General features: G+C 38.0%; 1 protein-coding gene across 4 annotated transcripts in view; it reads left to right on the top strand.

Annotated features, from left to right (window-relative positions):
- The window catches only part of UMAD1 (UBAP1-MVB12-associated (UMA) domain containing 1), a 78,980-nt gene that overhangs the window by 8,263 nt on the left and 51,796 nt on the right, over positions 1-18,921 (top strand). The gene's annotated exons all lie outside the window — the stretch shown is intronic.

Here is an 18,921-nt window from a genome sequence, read left to right as displayed (position 1 = left end):
TTCCCTTTAGTGTTATCCCCAAAGTCTTTCTATATTAGAAGCCAAGAAGCATCTGTGTATTTCTAGTCAGATGGTGAATTATATGTTCTGTCTCAGAATCGGACTCTTGCTTAGTTTGGTGAAATTTGGTGAAAACTGCAGCCACAATTTGAAGTAAGCCAGTGTGAGGGAGCAGCAAGTGCTGGTGGCTCCAACCAGGGAGGTGAGCCTGCAGCTGAGCGAGGGTGCCAAGAGGGCAAGGGCTTGGGCAGAGACCTCACCAACGAGGGGTGCGGTTCCACGCTACCCGAGCAAGGACAACAGAGCAGGTCTGGTGATGGTGATCAGGGTCAGCCGAGAGTCCAGCGATTGCTGGAGAAGTCCGCAGAGATGAGGCAGATCTCAGGTCAGGCTGGGAAGTCAGGTCAGAGGTTGGGGTCATCAAGGTGCATGGGCAGGCACAGGCATTCCTGCAGGGTGGCTTGGGCAAGGACCAAGAACCTGAGATGAGGCTTCTCCCACAGCTCTTTGCCTGGACCCTGAATGGATGTGCTCAGGCTGCACTGTGTCAGTGCTGGCCGTGGGCATGGACAGCCAAACCCCCAGCGTGGGGGACCGGGCTGCTGAGCCCAGTGGTGCACTCGGGGCGGAACAGCCAGGATGCTTGTGTTGTCTCTCACTAGCGTCTGGAGGCAGCACGGTTCTCTGAGGAGCTTTTGACTATGCCTGAGTTCAAGTCTGCTTTGTTTACTTTTAACTTGTGTTTTAAAGACCAATCTGTTTAATGGATTTAAGAGTTGTTGGTTTTTGTTTTGTTTTCTCTCAGGGATCTTTTTATGTCTTAAATTGGAATGGAGTAAATGGCTTGGAGAAGCAGCTCAGTTGCTGGTGCTGATAAACCTGATTTGTAAATGTATTTAACTTCTGATTCTTCCTTGACTTTAGGACAGCTTCCTGTTTCATTTTTTTAGATGTAAATTAACATGGATTTTCAATATTGACCAATGGCTATTATTTCAGAGCTCTGCTTTCAGCCTCAGGTGCAGATCTCTAACAGGTGGTACTGGGTATTGTTATTGACTCATAGGGAGCACTTAACTGTCACCTGAAGGTTGTTTTCTGAGATTCAGCAATTCTGCTGTAGAGTTTTTCAAAGTTTCAAGAGTAAGTACCCAAAGAAAAATGGACAGGCATGGGATTCTCCTTAGAGTGGAGTGACTGTCACAGACGCAGGGAGGCTGTGGCCACAGTGATAAGGGTTGGCAGGAATTTTATAATGCAGATATACTCCTGCTCTGTAAACCTGCCTTTTCCCTACTGTGCTTTCCTAGATCCTTGGAGGCCATCTAGAACTAGTAAGCAAATTTTGGATTAACACCTATTTGTTATGCTTCTCACTATTGGAGCAAGCATGATTTTTGCCTGTTATGTTTCCTCTCAAGAGAACATAAATAGTCATAGACATAAGAAATTGTTTTGAAATCTCTTCCAATAAGGACGTGTGGTATTTAAGTGAGTCTTGGATCTGTTGAATTAACCAACGTGTACTTTCTGTTTCAATGCTGATGTCTGAAGAGAAGGAGCTCTACAGAACAAATGTGGTCAGGCTTGCACCAACATCTAAAACCTCACAGAAAAGGAGGTGGGAACTACTGTTTTTCATCCTGTGAGATGACATACATTATAAGGCAAATATTTATTTCTTATTAAGAAAGTAGAAGAGAACTGGTATTAGATGAAAGGTGGAAAGTTCAGGAATTTTTTTGCAAGAAGCAAAGTGTTGTAGAATTCATCACTACTACATGCTGTGACAAAGTCAGGAACTTAATGGGATGCAAAAAGAGTACACAATGAGTTTGATAAATTATGATGGATCATAGCAGATATTCTTATCTCAAAAATTTTGGTAGTCAGGTATGACTTACTATTTTAAGCTAATCTCCGTAAGGCATTTGAACTTTGTCTTTATCTTAAATGAGGTACTTGAACCTTCCTGTGATGTATTCCATATATATATATCACTGAGTTAATTCAGTATTATAATTCCATCGTACGGGATCATCCTCATCTGTAGACAGGAGCATCCTCATGCAGCTGTGAGACTATGAAAAGTATGATTTACAGCCAACTCAATGTTTCCCTTTGTTAAGTGCAGTTATATTGCAAAAGAACATCCTTAACAAATCAGGATGTCTTCTGTACTGAAGATGTAAAAAAGTAAAATGATCAACACAAGTCAGTCTTTAGTTCTGGAAATCTTGACTTTTTCTGAAGACCAATTTTACATATACTTGTTTCCCTTCAACTCCCCATTTCTGTTTTGCCATGAATCTATTCTGCATGCAGGTAGTTTTTGGGGTACTTTTTATTGTGGAAGGAAGAATTGGCTAAATTGCATATTTATTGTTTCCATATTGATCTTAGTAATACAGATCTTTACATATATTTTGAAGAACTCCTTAAATGTTTGCTTCTGAGAGAAATGTGCAATTTTAAAATCTTGAGGAGTGAGTCTGTTATGAAAGGGAAATTTAATATACTGATTCTCCCCAGTCAAAGGACTACCCCCATCTAGTTTATTACTGCAATTCAAATAGTTTTTTGGTTTCTCCCTTCTGTGGACACACCTCAAAGATTAAGTGCATCAAGACGTTTGTAAAATCTTAGCGTTGCTGCTGCTGTTTGTTTTCTAGTAGTCAGTAGTAATGTGTAGTAGATTCCTGTGAATCTCTACATTGTTTTTTCATTAATATTTAAGGAGCTTTTAGTGGTGCTAGTAAGGAAGGCTGGGCTGCTGCAGTGTTTTAAAATATACTATTACATTAAAGAAATGCACAAGGCTTTGTGCCAGTTGGAAAAAAGCAGTGTCTCAATGTCCTTTCACTTTCTGCATCAATGGGCTTATATTATGTATTTTTTATATAACAGGAAGTGCTTGTGTAGTTATTTCCAACCTTGCAGTTTTCGAATAACCAAGCTACTATTTCATTATGTTGTTTAAGTTTAAAAATATTTAATACTAACTTTATAATAATCTGAGATTTGGGGAAATCTTTAAATATTTTTATCTAAAGAATACTTTATACATGTCAGCCTGTGCCACTGTAAGTGAACACTTTCGATGCACACCAAGAAGTTACTGTATTAAGTGACCTGTTTTTTGAAGTGCTGCTTTATGGGTTTTATACTTAAAAATCGTTAGTAGCTCATTTGGGCATTGAATTTTACAGTCAGAGTCGACTAAAAAGGGAGGAGGAGGAATTCAGAAGAAACAGTCCTCTCCTGTTACCAGTCCTTAGTTGCATAAGGAGGTAATGGCTACCCTTCATTCAGTAATGAAGTCAAACTAATCCTCTTGGGTACTAATTTTGCACAAAAACAAACTGCGTTTTTCAATAGTACCGCTAGATGGGGATTTCTCTTGTATTCAAGAGTTGTAGGGCTTTTCTCTCTCCCTTTCATGCACACACACACAAAGTGGAGTAGTAGTAATTATCAGTACACCATTTTATTAGACTGTAGGTTTTCAACAGATTTATAAAAAGCTTTTTAAAGCCTAATATCAAATCTATAATGGCATTCCAACCTAATAAAAATAATGAAGCTTGAAATGTTGACAGCATGTATCTAGATGTTGGCTTGTAATTCCTTCCAAACAGATCTGTTGAGGCCCATGTGGGACCTAAATAACACAAAGAAGTAAATTTGCATATTTTACAGCAGGGGGAAAAAACAGAATGCAAAAACATGAATAATTAGGAGCACAAGCTTCATGCTATATTAATACTGTTGAAAAGCATGTGTTGATTGTATTCTGAAAGCCAGTAGTGATTTGGTTGAGTGAACTCAGTCAGCATCTCTTATGCAGATTAAAGGAACTGGGTTACAGAACAACTGAAATTCATTGTTTTGCTGTATAAGGAGGTATATTTCTTAAAGGAAATTTTTTTTTTCTTGGATTCTGTACAGCACAGGGAATCGTTCTTTTTAGTGCCTCATCAAAGCATTTTTTTGTTGACAAAGAAACATGCAGTTCTTCATTTACTTGTACACCTCTAGATTTTAAAAATAGTTCTCTCAGCCACAAATCAGATGTTAGTATTTTTAGCACTTTAGTATACATGACCTACTTACTTTTCATTCCGTAACATTTCTCTTTTTTTTTTTTTTTGCTTTCTAAGGCTTGAGCCCCTGAAACGCGTTCATGATGCTTGCATGCTATAAATTTGATTATTTTTAAATTTGCAGAAATGCCCTTCTTTAAATGTTAGCATATAGGCCATTTTTGAATCTGAATAATATGAATCATTGTGTTGGCTTCTGTTGATCGCAACATAAGATATATAACATACTTTCTATGAAAAAAAAGTTATTTACTTAAAAATGGTAAATATTATTAAAAGTGATTTATTGATTGCTTTGGCTGAATATTGTCTTGGCCCCTTAACTCACAGCTATCTCAAAAAGTTACCTCATTTTGAACACTGACTCAAGGGAGTAGAAAAGAGAAGATGAAGTCTTCTTATTTAACTTCTACGGCAGTTTTTATTCTGGGGAGAAAAAAAAAGTATGTGCTGCTATATTAGAGAGCTTTATTTTGGGGCTTTAGGGCAGACAAAAATGCACAGAACCAAACATTTTCAATTTGTGTTTTAAGCACATCATCTTAATTTGCATAACCAAAGGAGGAAAATGGTAAAATGTACCAGTCATTTTAAAAGTTGATGTAATTGTAAGAGGTTAAAGAGGCATCTGGCAAAAGGTTGTTTTGAGGTCACACATACATCTGACAGTTTGCTGCCAGCCCTCTAAGAAAATATTGGTTGGAGTTGCATTCCTGTTTTTCGTATTAACTGCCTTCTGACTTGATGTATAATAGTCACTTTCTACATGTCCAGGTCTCCAAACCACTCCTGAGAGGTTTGGTCCTACTGATTTTAACTCTTGCAAATAGTGATGGAAGTAGAATATGCTGATGTAAGAAAATCCTTTTTTGCTAGAAATTTATCCTCAGAAAAGATGAAGGCATTTCTTGGACATGACTGTTCTGCAATTATGTATTTACATAATCGACATCGTATTCTTAACCTTTGCTTATAGTAGGGTAATCGCTTTTGACACCTGGATTCTGACAATTTTACTCCCATACGTAGTAGTTTACTCTCTAGTAGTAGGGCCTTAGTCTATTGGTCCATATAGCACTCTTAAAGTAATTTTCAGTTGGAATATAAGAAAGGAAAATACTGACTGCTTATTGTAAAACAGAGTAAAAATAGCAAAATGTAGTGCAAAAGTAGGGATTTTCAAATGCTGGTTGTAAACTTTGTTTCCCAGAATATGCTGGTCATTAAATCTCTTTTAGAATTAAAAGCTTCTTTGCTTTATGATGCAAAGAAAATTGTTCAAGATATGATAATATATTTTTAGCCCAAGTCTGATTTTCCTATAGAAGGTGAACTTACAGCTGGGGCTAACTGAAAAACAAGAGGTGGAAAATGTGTTGCAGGAGTGCAAGCTGCTATTCTGGCAAGTGATAAATTCAGGTTGAAGTCCCTCTTTCAGCAATTTACAGCATAGTTAGAAGATCATTCTTTGCAAAGAGACCCCTAGTCATTAGCCCATGCAATCACTGCCTGTCTGGATAGAGTCATTCAGACTTCTACAGATGTTAATCAATGTTAATTTTCTCTGAAGGAAATGTTATGTTGAGCTGATTTTACACACACCCCTCCCTATCTCTGGCAAATAAGTGGTTTTGTACATTTTTTCAGTGGAAGAAGAAAAATTACTTTGCCAAAGATACATTGCCTTGTTTATTTTTAATTAGGTAGTATAAAGAAACAAGAAGGTTATGTTCTGTGTTTCACAAGTTTTTCAAGTCAGTCGTGTCATAGGCCTCAATATGAAATAGTAACAAGTGTAAGGCTTTTCTTTATAAAATGAACGATGGCTTGTCACCTTGTGCATAAAGGTGTTTTTTCTTTAGCTGCTCTTTCTTGATATACTAGGTTAAGTACCTTTCAGTAAGGGCCAAATAAGTTAAAGGATATAGGTGATTTATCCAGTCAATTGTTTTGTACTTCAGTGCTATTTCATCTACTTCTCCCATAACACATCTTTGGTGGTTGCCAAAAATGTAACGTGCTTTCTGATCTCTGCTCACATAGCTGAATGATGTTGAGCTTTTTCATGCTGGTTTTCCTCCACAGATGAGGGCTGCATGGAGTCAGTTCTGAAATTATTCTCTCTTCCTTCAGTCAAAAATAAGCATTTGCTCACAGCATTGACCACGGCTTGCTGGGGAAATTATACAGTAATAATTTTTTGTGACCACGATCACTTCACTTCGTGCTTTTTATATCTTTTAGTAAATTATTCTAGTGCTATTTCCATTGTTATGGGGATGTCCTTCTACATGACAGTGAAAAATAGAAAGGAATGCAAAGACCTCCTAGAAGTAGTGGGCTGCTTCATTTGTGCAGTTTGTTTCTTTAACAATTAGCGCACACTTTGTTGTTATTACAGTTAACCATGTACATCACAGGATATAATCACTGTCTTAATTCTGTATATTGTTTCCTCAATTTACCTATGGTTATTTGCTACAAAAACTGTGTGTGGGGCAAAAATGATAATGGACAGAAAATCATTCAAAAGCTTAAGTGAGTTTAACTCAGGAATATTGATACAGTGCAAGTGTTTCTCTTACTTTCCCCCTCCCAGCAGCTGAGATAAATGTGGGACTTCAAATAGACTCAGCAGATGTATACAGTCTCTTCATTTCCTTCTTGTTTTTGTCAGGGTGTCTAGGTGAATTTAGGGGAATATGGATTAGGTGAATATGGACTTTATATTTTGTCTATAAGAATGCGAGTACAAACTGTAGAGAGAGCTGTCACAATTGGCAAGTATTAAGTTGTCAATGGTGAGGTTCATTTGTTTTGGTGTTTTTTTGTGGTTTTTTTTTTTTTTAATCTCTTTCAGTTACCCCCAGATTAATGATGAGGTCTTTGAGCATGTGACTGCCATTAAACATGTACAATATACTCATTTTTTTCAGTTAAAATGAACAAGCTTCCTTAAAATGATCCAAAGTCCCAGACCTTTTCTGGGGGAAAAAAAAAAATAAAAAAAAAAAATTGCTGTTAGACCGCATCATTCTAAACCTCTTTCTGCTGAGACCTGTCTAGACCAGCAATATACTGCAGTTGTTCAGGAGTTTAAGCTCATAGTTTTCCTATTCCAGGGTGAATAAGGGAGAGGAACAACTTAAAACTCACAAGATTAATTTTTATCCATCTTTCAGTTTGTATAAAACTTCAGTTTTTTAAGAGGGAGGCAATGGGACTTTATGGCTATTTCTTTGCCATTTTATTTTTTCAATGGGAACTTGCCTATGTAATTTCTTCTGAATGATTTCATCCTTAGGCCTTGCAGAAGGGGAAGGCTGTGACTAAGGAAGATTTGATTTACAAAAGCATTAGCAAAGCTATTATAGCAGAAAGCAGCCAATATTATCTTTAAAACATGAATATTAAATAGACATACCAATGCACCCTTCATTAGGAGAGAGAATTAAGGGGGAGGGGTTTTTTTGCTAGAACTGTTTTCTTTTACTAACCCACAAGTTATGTCAACACTGTTATAAAGAGATGCACAAAGAGCTTTCCTTAGATTTAAACAAAATTTAACGTACTGACTCCAGTTGAATATAAACTTCAGCTGGATATACCAACTCTTATGAAAATTTACTCCTACTTTATCACTGAGTGAACCAGAGGTAGTTTCCAACTTGTGCATCATATTTAAAAAAAATAGGAAAGAGTGAACGAAGAAATAGAATTAAGCATGTCTGAAATTCAGTTTACAAAACGTGTTTTGAGCATATTTGCCTAAAATGACCCACTGGCAAAAGCAGAGACCGGCAGTAAGCTTGAATTCTTGGTATGCTCTGGAGCTGGAGTGTCTGAATCAAGGCATCGTACATCAAGCACGTCTGTCCACTTGATTCAAAACCAAAAGCTGAAGTTACAGCATGTTCTTCTTGAAATATGTTTGGTGTGTACTTGTGCTTATTCAAGCATTCATCCGAGAAGTGGGAGACCTCAAATCTAGTTCTGCATGGGCTTAGCGCAGTTAGATGCACATCTTGTAGCATCGAAGTCTAAAATAGTCCATTTGGGAGGACCTCCACGGGTTATATTGGCTGCACAGTGGTTCTACCTCAATAATGCAAGGTGTAGGAGCTTCTCTGATACTGCATTAATTATTGAACTGCAGTGATCTGGGAGTAAGGACACTGGAATACTGGTCTCTGCTCCTTAGCCTGTGTGTGTTCCAGGTTTGTGCTTTTTTTTCTTAAACTGAAGTGACTAAAGGTTAAAAAAACCAACCAAACAAAAAAACCCACAACCAAAAAAACAGCATGAAGAGACAAGAGTGTGTTGCCAACTCTTAGGCATCAGGCTCAGACTCTTTCTGATTTGTTTTACCTCTGACCCCAGCAACCGTTCCTTCTTGGGTGAACCAGGTTCAGCTTCAAAAAGAGGGGGATGGAGCAAATGGAAGTGTAACTGACTGGGAGGGTTCCCTTTGGGAGGCAGGACCTTGAATACCTTCAGACTACAGGGCTCAGATCTCAGGTCCATTGCTTCTTGAGTGGGCCAGTTAGAAGGTGAGGGGAAAAGCAGGATCTGCTCTGGCTTCCCCTGTTTCCATTTCCAGGGAAAAGGTGCCTGTTATGCCTGGAGCATGCTGAGGGGGAGCCGAGGGGGGGCAGGCGTTAAGCTGCCTCCTGATCAGATCCAGGACGCTTGTGTTCATGTGCAGAAGCGACAGCTAATGAATTTAGATCCCTAATGCATTTTGTGGCTTCTGAGACAGCTTCTTTTTTAGATTATTGTTTCGACTATGCCTTTCCAGGCATCATACCCATTCTAATCTTGTTGATAGCAAAATATGTGTACTGTGTGAAGATAATGAGTCGTGGTTTGTTACAATATGCTTTCCATTTTAAATAGCATTAAACAGCAGTCAAATTCTATAGTTGTGAGTCTTTGCTATTAGACTAAATTACCTCTTTAGGAGTATTAAGAAACTATTAGAAGAAAGAAGGGGGGCAAGTCTAAGAAAAATAATTGAGGATCATACTTTTGGGTGATACGCAACTTGTCACAGCCGCGAATGCATTCATTATCCGTCAAAAGTTGATTAAAAAAAGCTCTACTTGGTTGCGGGGAGGTGTGTCGCGGGCACAGCTGTTCGGCGGAAGAGGGTGCGTTTTGTTTGTGCGTGCTCCTTCTGCTGGCTTAGCAATCCGGCAGGCACGGGCCCCCAGCCCCCCTGGGGGCTAGGGCTGACAATGCTGGCTGTAAAAGAAATCGGATCTTTTTCTATGTAAAATAATAGTAAAAGCTATCTGGCACATTCTGATTCCAGGTTTGATTATGATAAATTATTGAGAACTTCAGATTATAAAATGTTTTATAAATTTTATTCACCTGCATATTGCTTTTTTAAACCTGAAGCACACAGTACTGTTGTGGAAGTCGGTTTAAAGTTGATTAAGGCCATAGCGCAATAGTATTGGTCTGCTCTCTGTCGTTATACCCTGAGCTAATTTATCTTGCAGTGTTTGGGGGTTTTTGCAGTCTTCTGTTTTAAAACAAAAAGGTAAAGCATTTTTTCTTTCTTAAAGACCCTCCTCCCCCCCCAATGTTCTTGTGATATCTTTTACTGGTTAAGCAATACAGGCTCATACCTGCCTAATGTCAGCAGGTATCTTTCAGCTGCACGTCTTACACGCTGACCTTCTTAACAGCTACTCTTGAGCAAAAAGTGCTTTCTTTTATAACCTCTATTTGATAAATCAGATGGAAAGCTAAGGATGTCTGTGTTGCTCTTTTGTGTTCTTATTTCAGAAGGTGTGATATGTGTAAGTGGTCTTGTCTACTACTTCCCTTCTCTCTTTTTTCTGCCATCTCCCTTGGGTCCAGTGAAACTTCTGAATCCTCTGGGTTTGTATTTCTTTAAGTCTTCAGCACATTCCTGGCAGCATAAGCCATCTGTTTGCTTACATTCTGTACCTAAAGTCAATGAACCTCTTGTGCAGAGAATGAATTATGAAGTTAAGACATTTCTGGTGAGAACATGTCTAGGCACTTTTGATCTTGACTCTGGAGATCAGGCTTAACATGGGGTGCAAATGAAAATACTCTCAGAGGCTCTTGCTTTAAAACTTCTCTTACCATTCTACTACTGATGACTTTCCTTATGTGTACCCTCCGTTACCTTTGCCAACTAGAGAGCAACCAATAATTTTGTTGTCTGTCTGTGTGACTTAAAGTAGCATAAGTGCCTCGATGTGATACCTGGAGGGTTAAGGACCAGTATATTGATGTAGTGTTTCAGGAGTCCAGTATATTCTGCCCTTTTTGAGAGGATTGAACCATGTGCTATGCTGACATGCTGCAAGCAGAAGATCGTAGCTGGTATACTATGGGGATGTTGTTTGACTTTTGCTTTTAGTTTTACTCTGCGAGTATGTCTGGGATGCTTTTTATTACTGTCAAACTGCCCAAAAGGACAGAATTGGTGTTGAAATGAAAAAAGCAGACACTTTTTGAGAGGTCAGGATTTTGACTGTATTCTTTAAGATAACTAAATAGATCAATGCCATATAAACTGCCTCCAGAAATCATCTGAAGGTCAGAACATAATGTAACATGGTCCTTGTCCTTCTTTCTTCCCTCCAAAACAACACCACTTCTAACTGGGAACTCATACTCTGAATTATAAATTGAATGATGTGTATGAAACCTAGTTGTGAAGTACAATGTGCAGGTAATCAGGATAAGTAATGTGACCCTCACTGCTTTAGAAACATGCTGAAATGCTGGTCAAGCAGAGGCAGAAATATCCTGAAGTGCATTTACTATTGCCAGTTGTTAAAATCCTGTCTACTTTTAGACATTCCTAGCTTCTGATGTATTTATTAACGAAAGACAGATAGAAGAGTCTCGGCTTGTACACTTGATGGACAAAAAGATTCCAAAGAAAGAGCTTTCTATATTCTTATGCTCCTGATGTTCTAGTTCGGTAATAATACAAAGTAATTTTTATTGTTAAATGGAAACATCTTATTTGTACATATTACTGTACACCCTGAAGCAAGGCATGATGGACTCTTCTAAGAGATATGGTGAAGAAGCTCAGGAACGGTTTGTAGATTCCTTTGAAACCTTTGGGATGTGTTTGTTTGGGGTCATGTCTATGGCCTTCCTAATTTCCCAAGGTGGATTTATGTACAATTATTTTTGTCGGTAAAACTGTTGAGGTTCTCTTGCCAGTGAGCATAATCCATGCTATAGTCATGGTGGAAGTGTTTGGATGTTTGAGATCTTGATGTTAACTTTGATGTAGATAGATCAAATAAATACAGTTTGAATAAACAGCATTGTGGATGGGGGAGGCTTTGTTATATTTAGTTTATTGTTAACTGAGTGTCTGGTTACCTTTTTTCCCCCTTAAGTTCTGTCCCTATTTTAGCGTGGGATGATCAATTGTTGCCTTTTTTCCCCTGCTTACACAATGTAGAGGAAATACTAGACTATGGAGTTGATCCTTATGGAACACTGGTAAAACTCTGCTGCGTATGCACCACCTGCTTCTGAAAAAAGTATTTCTAGCAAGCCATATATATGCTTTTCTATTGCCAATGAATTATTTTCTGAATGGTGAATTAAAGGAATAGCCTCAATTAAAATAAGTGTGTGCACTGGAGATAAATTAATTATAGTATTAAAGTTGAAAAGATTCAAAGCTAAATGTGGAGTTAATCAAGTGAAGCAGAGCTCCATGGGGTTCTTGCCTTGTTCCTGTGACATCTTCCAGTGGAGATCCTCAAACAGCCAAATAACAGGTAGGCAAAGTAGCAAAAGGCTGAAAAAGGTTGAATATCTGGTCCGGTCTCGTAACAACATTTAATTCTTGTATCCTGGTATTCTTCTTCATTTCAGGTGTTTTAGTATCTTCCATGATCATGCCCTCTTGACAAAGGGGAATTTCAGGACATTAAACATTGTGTATGATGGAACCACTGCAACTAAATCCTCTGTGAGTGCCTTAGAACATGAGGGGAAATGTGAGAGGGACCAAATATGTCTTTAATTTACCTTTGAACTAACTGATTTCAGGTGGCCTGTCCAGTAGGTTCGTTTGTCCATGTAAATTAGAGTGCCCTTTTGACCCCAAAGCTAACAAATTTTGAAGTGAAGAAGTAGACAGATAGAAAAAGCATAACTTACCAAAGACATGATGCAAAGTATTAGCTATCCCTGTTCAGAATGCAGCTTCTGTTGTTCATAAGACTTGTATCTTACAGAAACCAATAGCTCTTGGCCAGTTTCCAGACACTTGGGGGAAACTTCAGGTTATAATTACGCTTTACAGCTTCTTTTAATTAAAAAAAAAAACAGCCAACTTCATGTTGCCAACAATTTACTTGTGTATAAGTGCCTTCATTAAAATACTGTACCAATGTGAAAATTTAGTTCTTAAGAAAATGAGCCTAATCTTTAGGAGTTCTTGTATGTGAATATATTTCACGAGATATATGATTATCTCTACAAATGGTTGGTTTCAATATTTGGCCACAGTAAAGTTTTCTTTCCCTATGTAAACTGAAAGCAGTGTTAGTCAACTTACAAGTATGTTTACTTGTTATTTTTTGCATTGGATATAAGTTGAAAGTTGATGACATCTATTTTGTACGCAGCTGTCTGTGTGTTTCAATATAAGAGGAAATACAATCAGTTCAGCATGACTGGATTACTGTAAATAGTTCTAGAAAATACCTTCATTTCCTCTCCACATTTATTTTTGTCATATGCCTTACCAACTCTTCAAAAATCTGTATGATGTAATAAAAGTTGAGTGTTATATTTTTATTTTAAAAATCCAAAGTTACAACATAGAGTGGTGCCCATACTTGATAAAAATAACAGTAAAATAGAGCCCCTCTTATAAAAAAATTTTGGGCATGTTTTGCTCATTGTTTTTTAGGGAGGTAAAGAATTTAATTATTGCACATAATAGTGATGAAAGCAAGAATGCAATATATTCTTGTCCTAAAAACATAAAAAGTTATTTTGGGAACTAAATAGTACATTTCTGCATTAAAAAGTATAGATTTCAGGCCTCTTTTTTTTTTTTCTTCTAGTGGAAGCTAATTAGATAAAAATAATTTTACAGTATTTCTAACTTAATATTCATTTATAGGTGAAAAAGTTGAAATTTTCAATAGGATAGTTATGCTGTCTCAGTGTATCATCATCTGCTAAACTAGTGTGACTTGCCCGCTTCTAGCTAGGTATGAAAATCATGCATTTTGTGAGTCAGGTAAGTGCAGGCTGCAATAATATGCACTACATAACACACCTGAAAGGAAAAGCACCTTTCAGAAGAACTCATCATTCCATTACGAGCACACCCCCATACAGCTTGCTCTCCTATGGCTTTACTGCTCTTAGCTGTGTGTGCCTTTTACTGCCTTAGCCCTCTTCCCTTACCCTCCTTCAGCCCCATCCCTTCTCCCCACAAATCTCTCCTTTAATGGCTTGGCAAGGAATGGCACTTCCGAGACTAGCTGGTGTGCTGGTCCAAAGTCACATAGCCAGCACATGGGATGGTAGCCACCCTCAGATAAGCCTAATGGAGCGCTTGGCTTTGGGCCGCTGGTGGGTGACAACTGACTCGAGAGGCTGCTCGCAGCCATATAACCTTGGTTGCGCTGATCTGGTTTAGCAGCTCTGTTTTAGGGACTTGGTTGAAGCTTAATTGACACAGGCCAATGATCACAAAAGTTATTAATGAATAACAAAGAAAAACACACAGGCCATCGAACTGCAAAAGACTTTTTTTTTTTTTTTAAAGACATTTTAGCTGTGTACTGCTTGAAGTGTTAAAAACACTAGGGGTTTTTTTACCCCTTACCTGTGAAAGGGTATGTGTTATTCTAAACTAACTTTTTCTTTTAGAAATATTTTTCAACCTTTTTAAAATCTTTTCCTTTGTTGTAACCATTACATAAAACTTTATTGAAAATGGGAAAAGTCTGGGATTTTCATACCAAGTCGCTGTTATTTTTGCTTTCAAAATTGGGTGGTTCAGCAATGTATTCTTTTATTGGTATAACAGTATCGTTTATGTATACAAGACTTGGTAGATTAGTTTTACATTTGCAAAAACTCAAGTAGCTGTAGCTTAGCTTGTTCCACAAAAACAATTGAAGTATTGTGACACTGGATTGATACTAATTCTTTTGCTTTGTTTTTTTGATTGATACTATTTTATCCTTTGGAATAATTTGATTAGTGCTTTCACACCATAGGGTGGGAGACAGTTGAGAAATTCCTTGAAGGAAAAGTATTGGAGCGCGCATGTCTCGGCACAGTCTGTCGGTATGCAGAGTGCTTATCTTCCCATTTCCTAATATCTGTGTCAGGCAGAATAAAATTCTATTCACATAATTGCCTAAACTCTGATGGTTTTTACTGCAAATTTAAGTTTTGTGGGTTTGGGTTTTGTTGGGGTTTTGTTTGTTTGTTTGTTGTTGTTTGGTTGTTTGTTGTTTGTTTTTTTAAAAAAAGCTAGGAAAGTCTATACTTGACTTACCTTACTAAGAAAGCAACTTTCAGGAGAGCTGCAAAAAGATATGTTTCAGTTGAGAAAAACATTAGGACTGATTGTTCCCAGGGACTTGATTCTCACCGTTCTACATGGCAAGTAAGTTTTCCATCATTTGTGCCCATACGAGGGGAAGATGACAAGCCATCTAGGCATATAAAAGCTGATATTAAGGGGTGTGCCTTTCTGTTACAAAACTTGCTGCAATCCACAAATTCAAAGTAGATGAGAATGTGTGCAAGACATCAAGAACAACGGAACAAGGGAGTATGCAATGAAGTAAATGTGCTGGAACGTAGATTGATCAGGGTGACTCTCTGCAGAAATAAAGCTCTGAACTTTGCTGTCCCTAAAAGCATCTTATTAGGTGAGTTCAAAGCCTGTCGCTGGTGAGCTCGCTCGTTTGGGTAGAAGCAACTATAGGCAACCTGTCTGAGAGCAACCATATGCCAGAAGCTGACTTAAGAGTATGATAAGCCAATGATGTTTCACAGATGCATCTTCCCATAAAAGAAAGTTTCTTGCTTTTGCAAATCTCTATGCTAGCTAGATACCTGGGTGGTTTGATATCTCAAATTGAGTCCTTTAAAAGGGAGGAAAGGCAAGTATATGAGAGAAACATTACAAAAAAAAGGGAGGGGGGAAAGGCATGGGTTTTTAGAAGTACCATAAATTGGGAGCAGGATGCCACTGCTTTGTTCCTGAGAACACAAGTTGCCACCTGGAATTGGACTGAAGGTGTTTGAGAATAGATGGATGAAGCGTGATATGTAGTGGAAGAAAGGAGTCAAGTCTGCAGAGGTATTGCTTGATAGCTTTAGAGCCACCTAACTATCAAAGCCAAGCATCATCCAAAGAAAGTAGATCCCTAAATCGATTGACATTGTTGGAGAAAATACTGATGTAATGTGTGTATGTATGCAGATGCATCTGCATAGCCATTGCAAATTTGTTGGTAGCTGGTAGATTCCAGGTTGTTTTCAACTGTAGTTTAGGTAGTTTTACCGTATGTCTAAGGTGCTTACTACAGCACCTTGATACATTTAAGAAAACGTGTTTTTTAAATTAGAACTTTTTCACAAGTGGAGTGAAAGCAGATTTTTCACATTGAATTAAGTACATGTGCTGTGTCCCACAGTGAATTCAGGTTGAAGAAGGTTGGAAAACTTATTCCAGTGCTAGTACGAAAGATGGCTGATTATCAGCTGACTCAGGTAAAGTTAGAACATTTTATAAGGCTGCAAAAAAATCTTTGTCTCCAAAAAAAGTAGTGATCATCTGTATTTCTGCTCTATATGCAGACTCTTCTTTTTTCTCTTTCCTCCATGTTGACCAAGTTGCTAAGAATTTCGCTAAGAATTGCAAAGTGTTGATATGATTAAATGACGTTTTTAGAAAGTTAAACAGTTTTGTGTACTTAACACATTGAGATAAAGTGTTTAATATTGCCTATAGATAGTACCTTCAAGTTTATTTTTAGTAAAATGTAAGTACTTAAGAATTCCCAAGTGCTCAACAGAGCAGTTGTCACCCTGAAAGTTTACAGTGGCAAGTTTTAGCTTGTACTAACTCAGACTGGAGAGGAGACATATCTTTTAGTTTATCTATTCACTACGGTGACTTGTGAGAATGAAACAGTGTAGTTGGTAAATCTGGTTTGATATTGAAGGAGTTCATCAATCTATATTGTCTACGTTGCTATATGTCCTTCTAGTGTGTAAACATTGCTAAATTTTGGTGGCCTAGAAAATACAGAATAGAAGCCTGTAACTATTTCTGCTGTAAATTAAAATGTACCTGCAGCTGAGACTTTGAAATGTGCCACCCACACTTTGAAAGTAGATTTTTGGAAATAGCTGAGTAAGGGCAGAGCAAATGCCAAAAAATTGCCAATTCCTGAAATCTTTGGACAGAATTTGGAGGCAAAGTAATACAAAGAAATGCTCAATATGAAAGTGAGGGAGCTGCAACAATTCATGAGATGGATTGTGTTGAGTAGGTCTAGAAGTTGAGTGTAGATCTGGCGTAGAGAACTTCTGTTGGCTCTGCTGACCAAAGCTTAATACTAGTATCAGCCAAGAAAGGTTGATTCACTTGTCTTTCACTGTCATTATGCACTTCAGTTGGTGAAGTGTTGCGTAGCATTTGGACAGTGGTAGTAGTATGGTATTTTGGCGTCTTTCAAAGAATGTAGGAAAGGCTGTTAGGAATTCTGGGTCTGTATATTCTCATGTATTATTGATCCAGATTTCATATGGTAAGTCTATACTAATTACGTATATTCTTTCATATGTTGTTCCATTCAATCCTGTCCGAGTACAAACTGAACTCTATGTCTGTCTTCCAGTGTCCCAGCAGGTAAGTGCAGAGGAATCTGTGTATAGGTATTAAAATATTGTTTTTTCTAAGTGTTCAGTACAGTGGTTTCCAGAGCAAGAGAGCTACACCTGCCCATTTGGCCACATGCTGGCCACACTGGTGTCTCAGAATCCACTTACTCTAGATGGTCTTGCTGGTTTTGCTTGTTGGTGCATCTGAGGTGAGGATTTCCTAGTAACTGGAAGGTGAATGGAGTTCTGTTGATTGTACAGGGGGACTTTCTAGGTGGAGCTGTTCTAGGTGGAGCAAAGGTTCCCCTCTCTGTACATAGTCCACCAGGGGGAGATGAACACCAAAGTTTGCAGGAAGAAGAGCATATCAGCAGGGGGTTTGGCTGGGCCAGCCTTTTTGCATCTGAAAGTACAATGCCTTGTTGCCACCCCTGTGTGTCAGAATCAAGGTGTGGAGTGGTGGGTTGTTTCTTGTACTTTTGAACAAAGAGCAAGGCCATCACTGTATTTTTAACTTTTTGCTTCTATACCTTTGCCCTAGTACAACCTTGTAGGAAAGAGAATGGTAGTGATACTGCTGTGGATTTTCTTAAACCTTTCTGCCTGGGTGGCCTGTGGCTTTTGCAACTGATTTAACTTAAAGTTGTATCTTCAGTGTGTCTGGGTTTGTCTGTATGGATGAGTCCAGACAGATTCCAGTTCATTTTGCCTGGATTCGGCAGGCTGCCTGGACATGGGACTTCTGTACTTTCTAAAATGCAGCAGTGTTGAACTGTGCCTGAGCTGATGACCTGCTGAGAGCAAAGCTCTGATTACTTTGACACTAGTGACACGGTAATGGAGCTACATTGTCTAGGCTGGAGCTGCCTTGACTTCTGCCAGTGTAGAAGGGTTGGCAAAGGAGCTCAGCTCGTCTGTCAGCATCTAGCTATATCAGCATTTAGGCACACCTTCTGTCTCAAGGGCAAGTGTGTTACTTGTTCCTGTCTGGAAACCAGGTGGTTTAAAAGACTGTTGAGATGAGATGGTTCTTTAGGTTCAAGAGACCAATAGAACTTAAAAAAACTACTTAATTTATGAATAGTGGCTGCTACAGAATTTATACTGTAACTTTCTTTAGTGTCAGTCCAGTAAAATGTAACACAGGGAGGCTATATTTGAACTAAAGGTCATATGTCTTACAGTCTTTTGAGCATGTTCGAGAAAAGGAAGTCCTATTAAATGCCTTTTTTGGGCATCAGTCCTGTTCCAAACCTGTTAGTTTAATAGTAAGTTCACTTAAATCTCTTGTCAACCGGTATAATTTTCCCAGGAGTGACTATTTGTAGTCAAGCATTTTAATTGAAATTGGGAGCTTTCCTTAAAGCTTAGTCTTTAACTCAAACAATTTTGACAGTTTATCATTCTTAAAAAGCATGGCATGATAAACTTTCTTCCTTCAGTTATGTGTCCCATCTTTAGAAACTGAAAGCAGAGTTGTGCTTTTTGAGGGATTTTTTGTTTGTTTTATACTGCATCTTATCATTGATCAAGTGATCAGAGACAGATCATTTGATTTTTAGCACATATCATTTATTTTCCTATGCATTAGTAAACAGAAGAAATGGGAAAAAATACTTAGATTCTACCTCATTTTAGATCTCTGTTTTTAATGGTAGATCGTGCACATTATCCAGGCACGCTATATTATCTTGCACAGAAGTGTATCTGCATATCTTTTCCTTTCTTCATATTTGCTTACCTGAAATCTGCTGTTTTTATAGTAATGATTTTAACAGTTCTGGCCCACTCTTCAGATAAATAGATTGTCCGCAATAGAATGGAAATTAACATCTGAGGATGTTCAGACTTGCCAATAAAATAAATTGTTGACTTCTCCTCAAGGATATGTTTAGCACTTCCTTAAAAAGTGGAAACTTTCTTGACT

The sequence above is a fragment of the Ciconia boyciana genome, chromosome 2 (genome assembly GCF_034638445.1).
Source record: "Ciconia boyciana chromosome 2, ASM3463844v1, whole genome shotgun sequence".
NCBI classification, from domain to species: domain Eukaryota; kingdom Metazoa; phylum Chordata; class Aves; order Ciconiiformes; family Ciconiidae; genus Ciconia; species Ciconia boyciana.
Note: the sequence above shows the minus strand (reverse complement) of the source record. Positions and strands in the feature narration are given on the sequence as shown.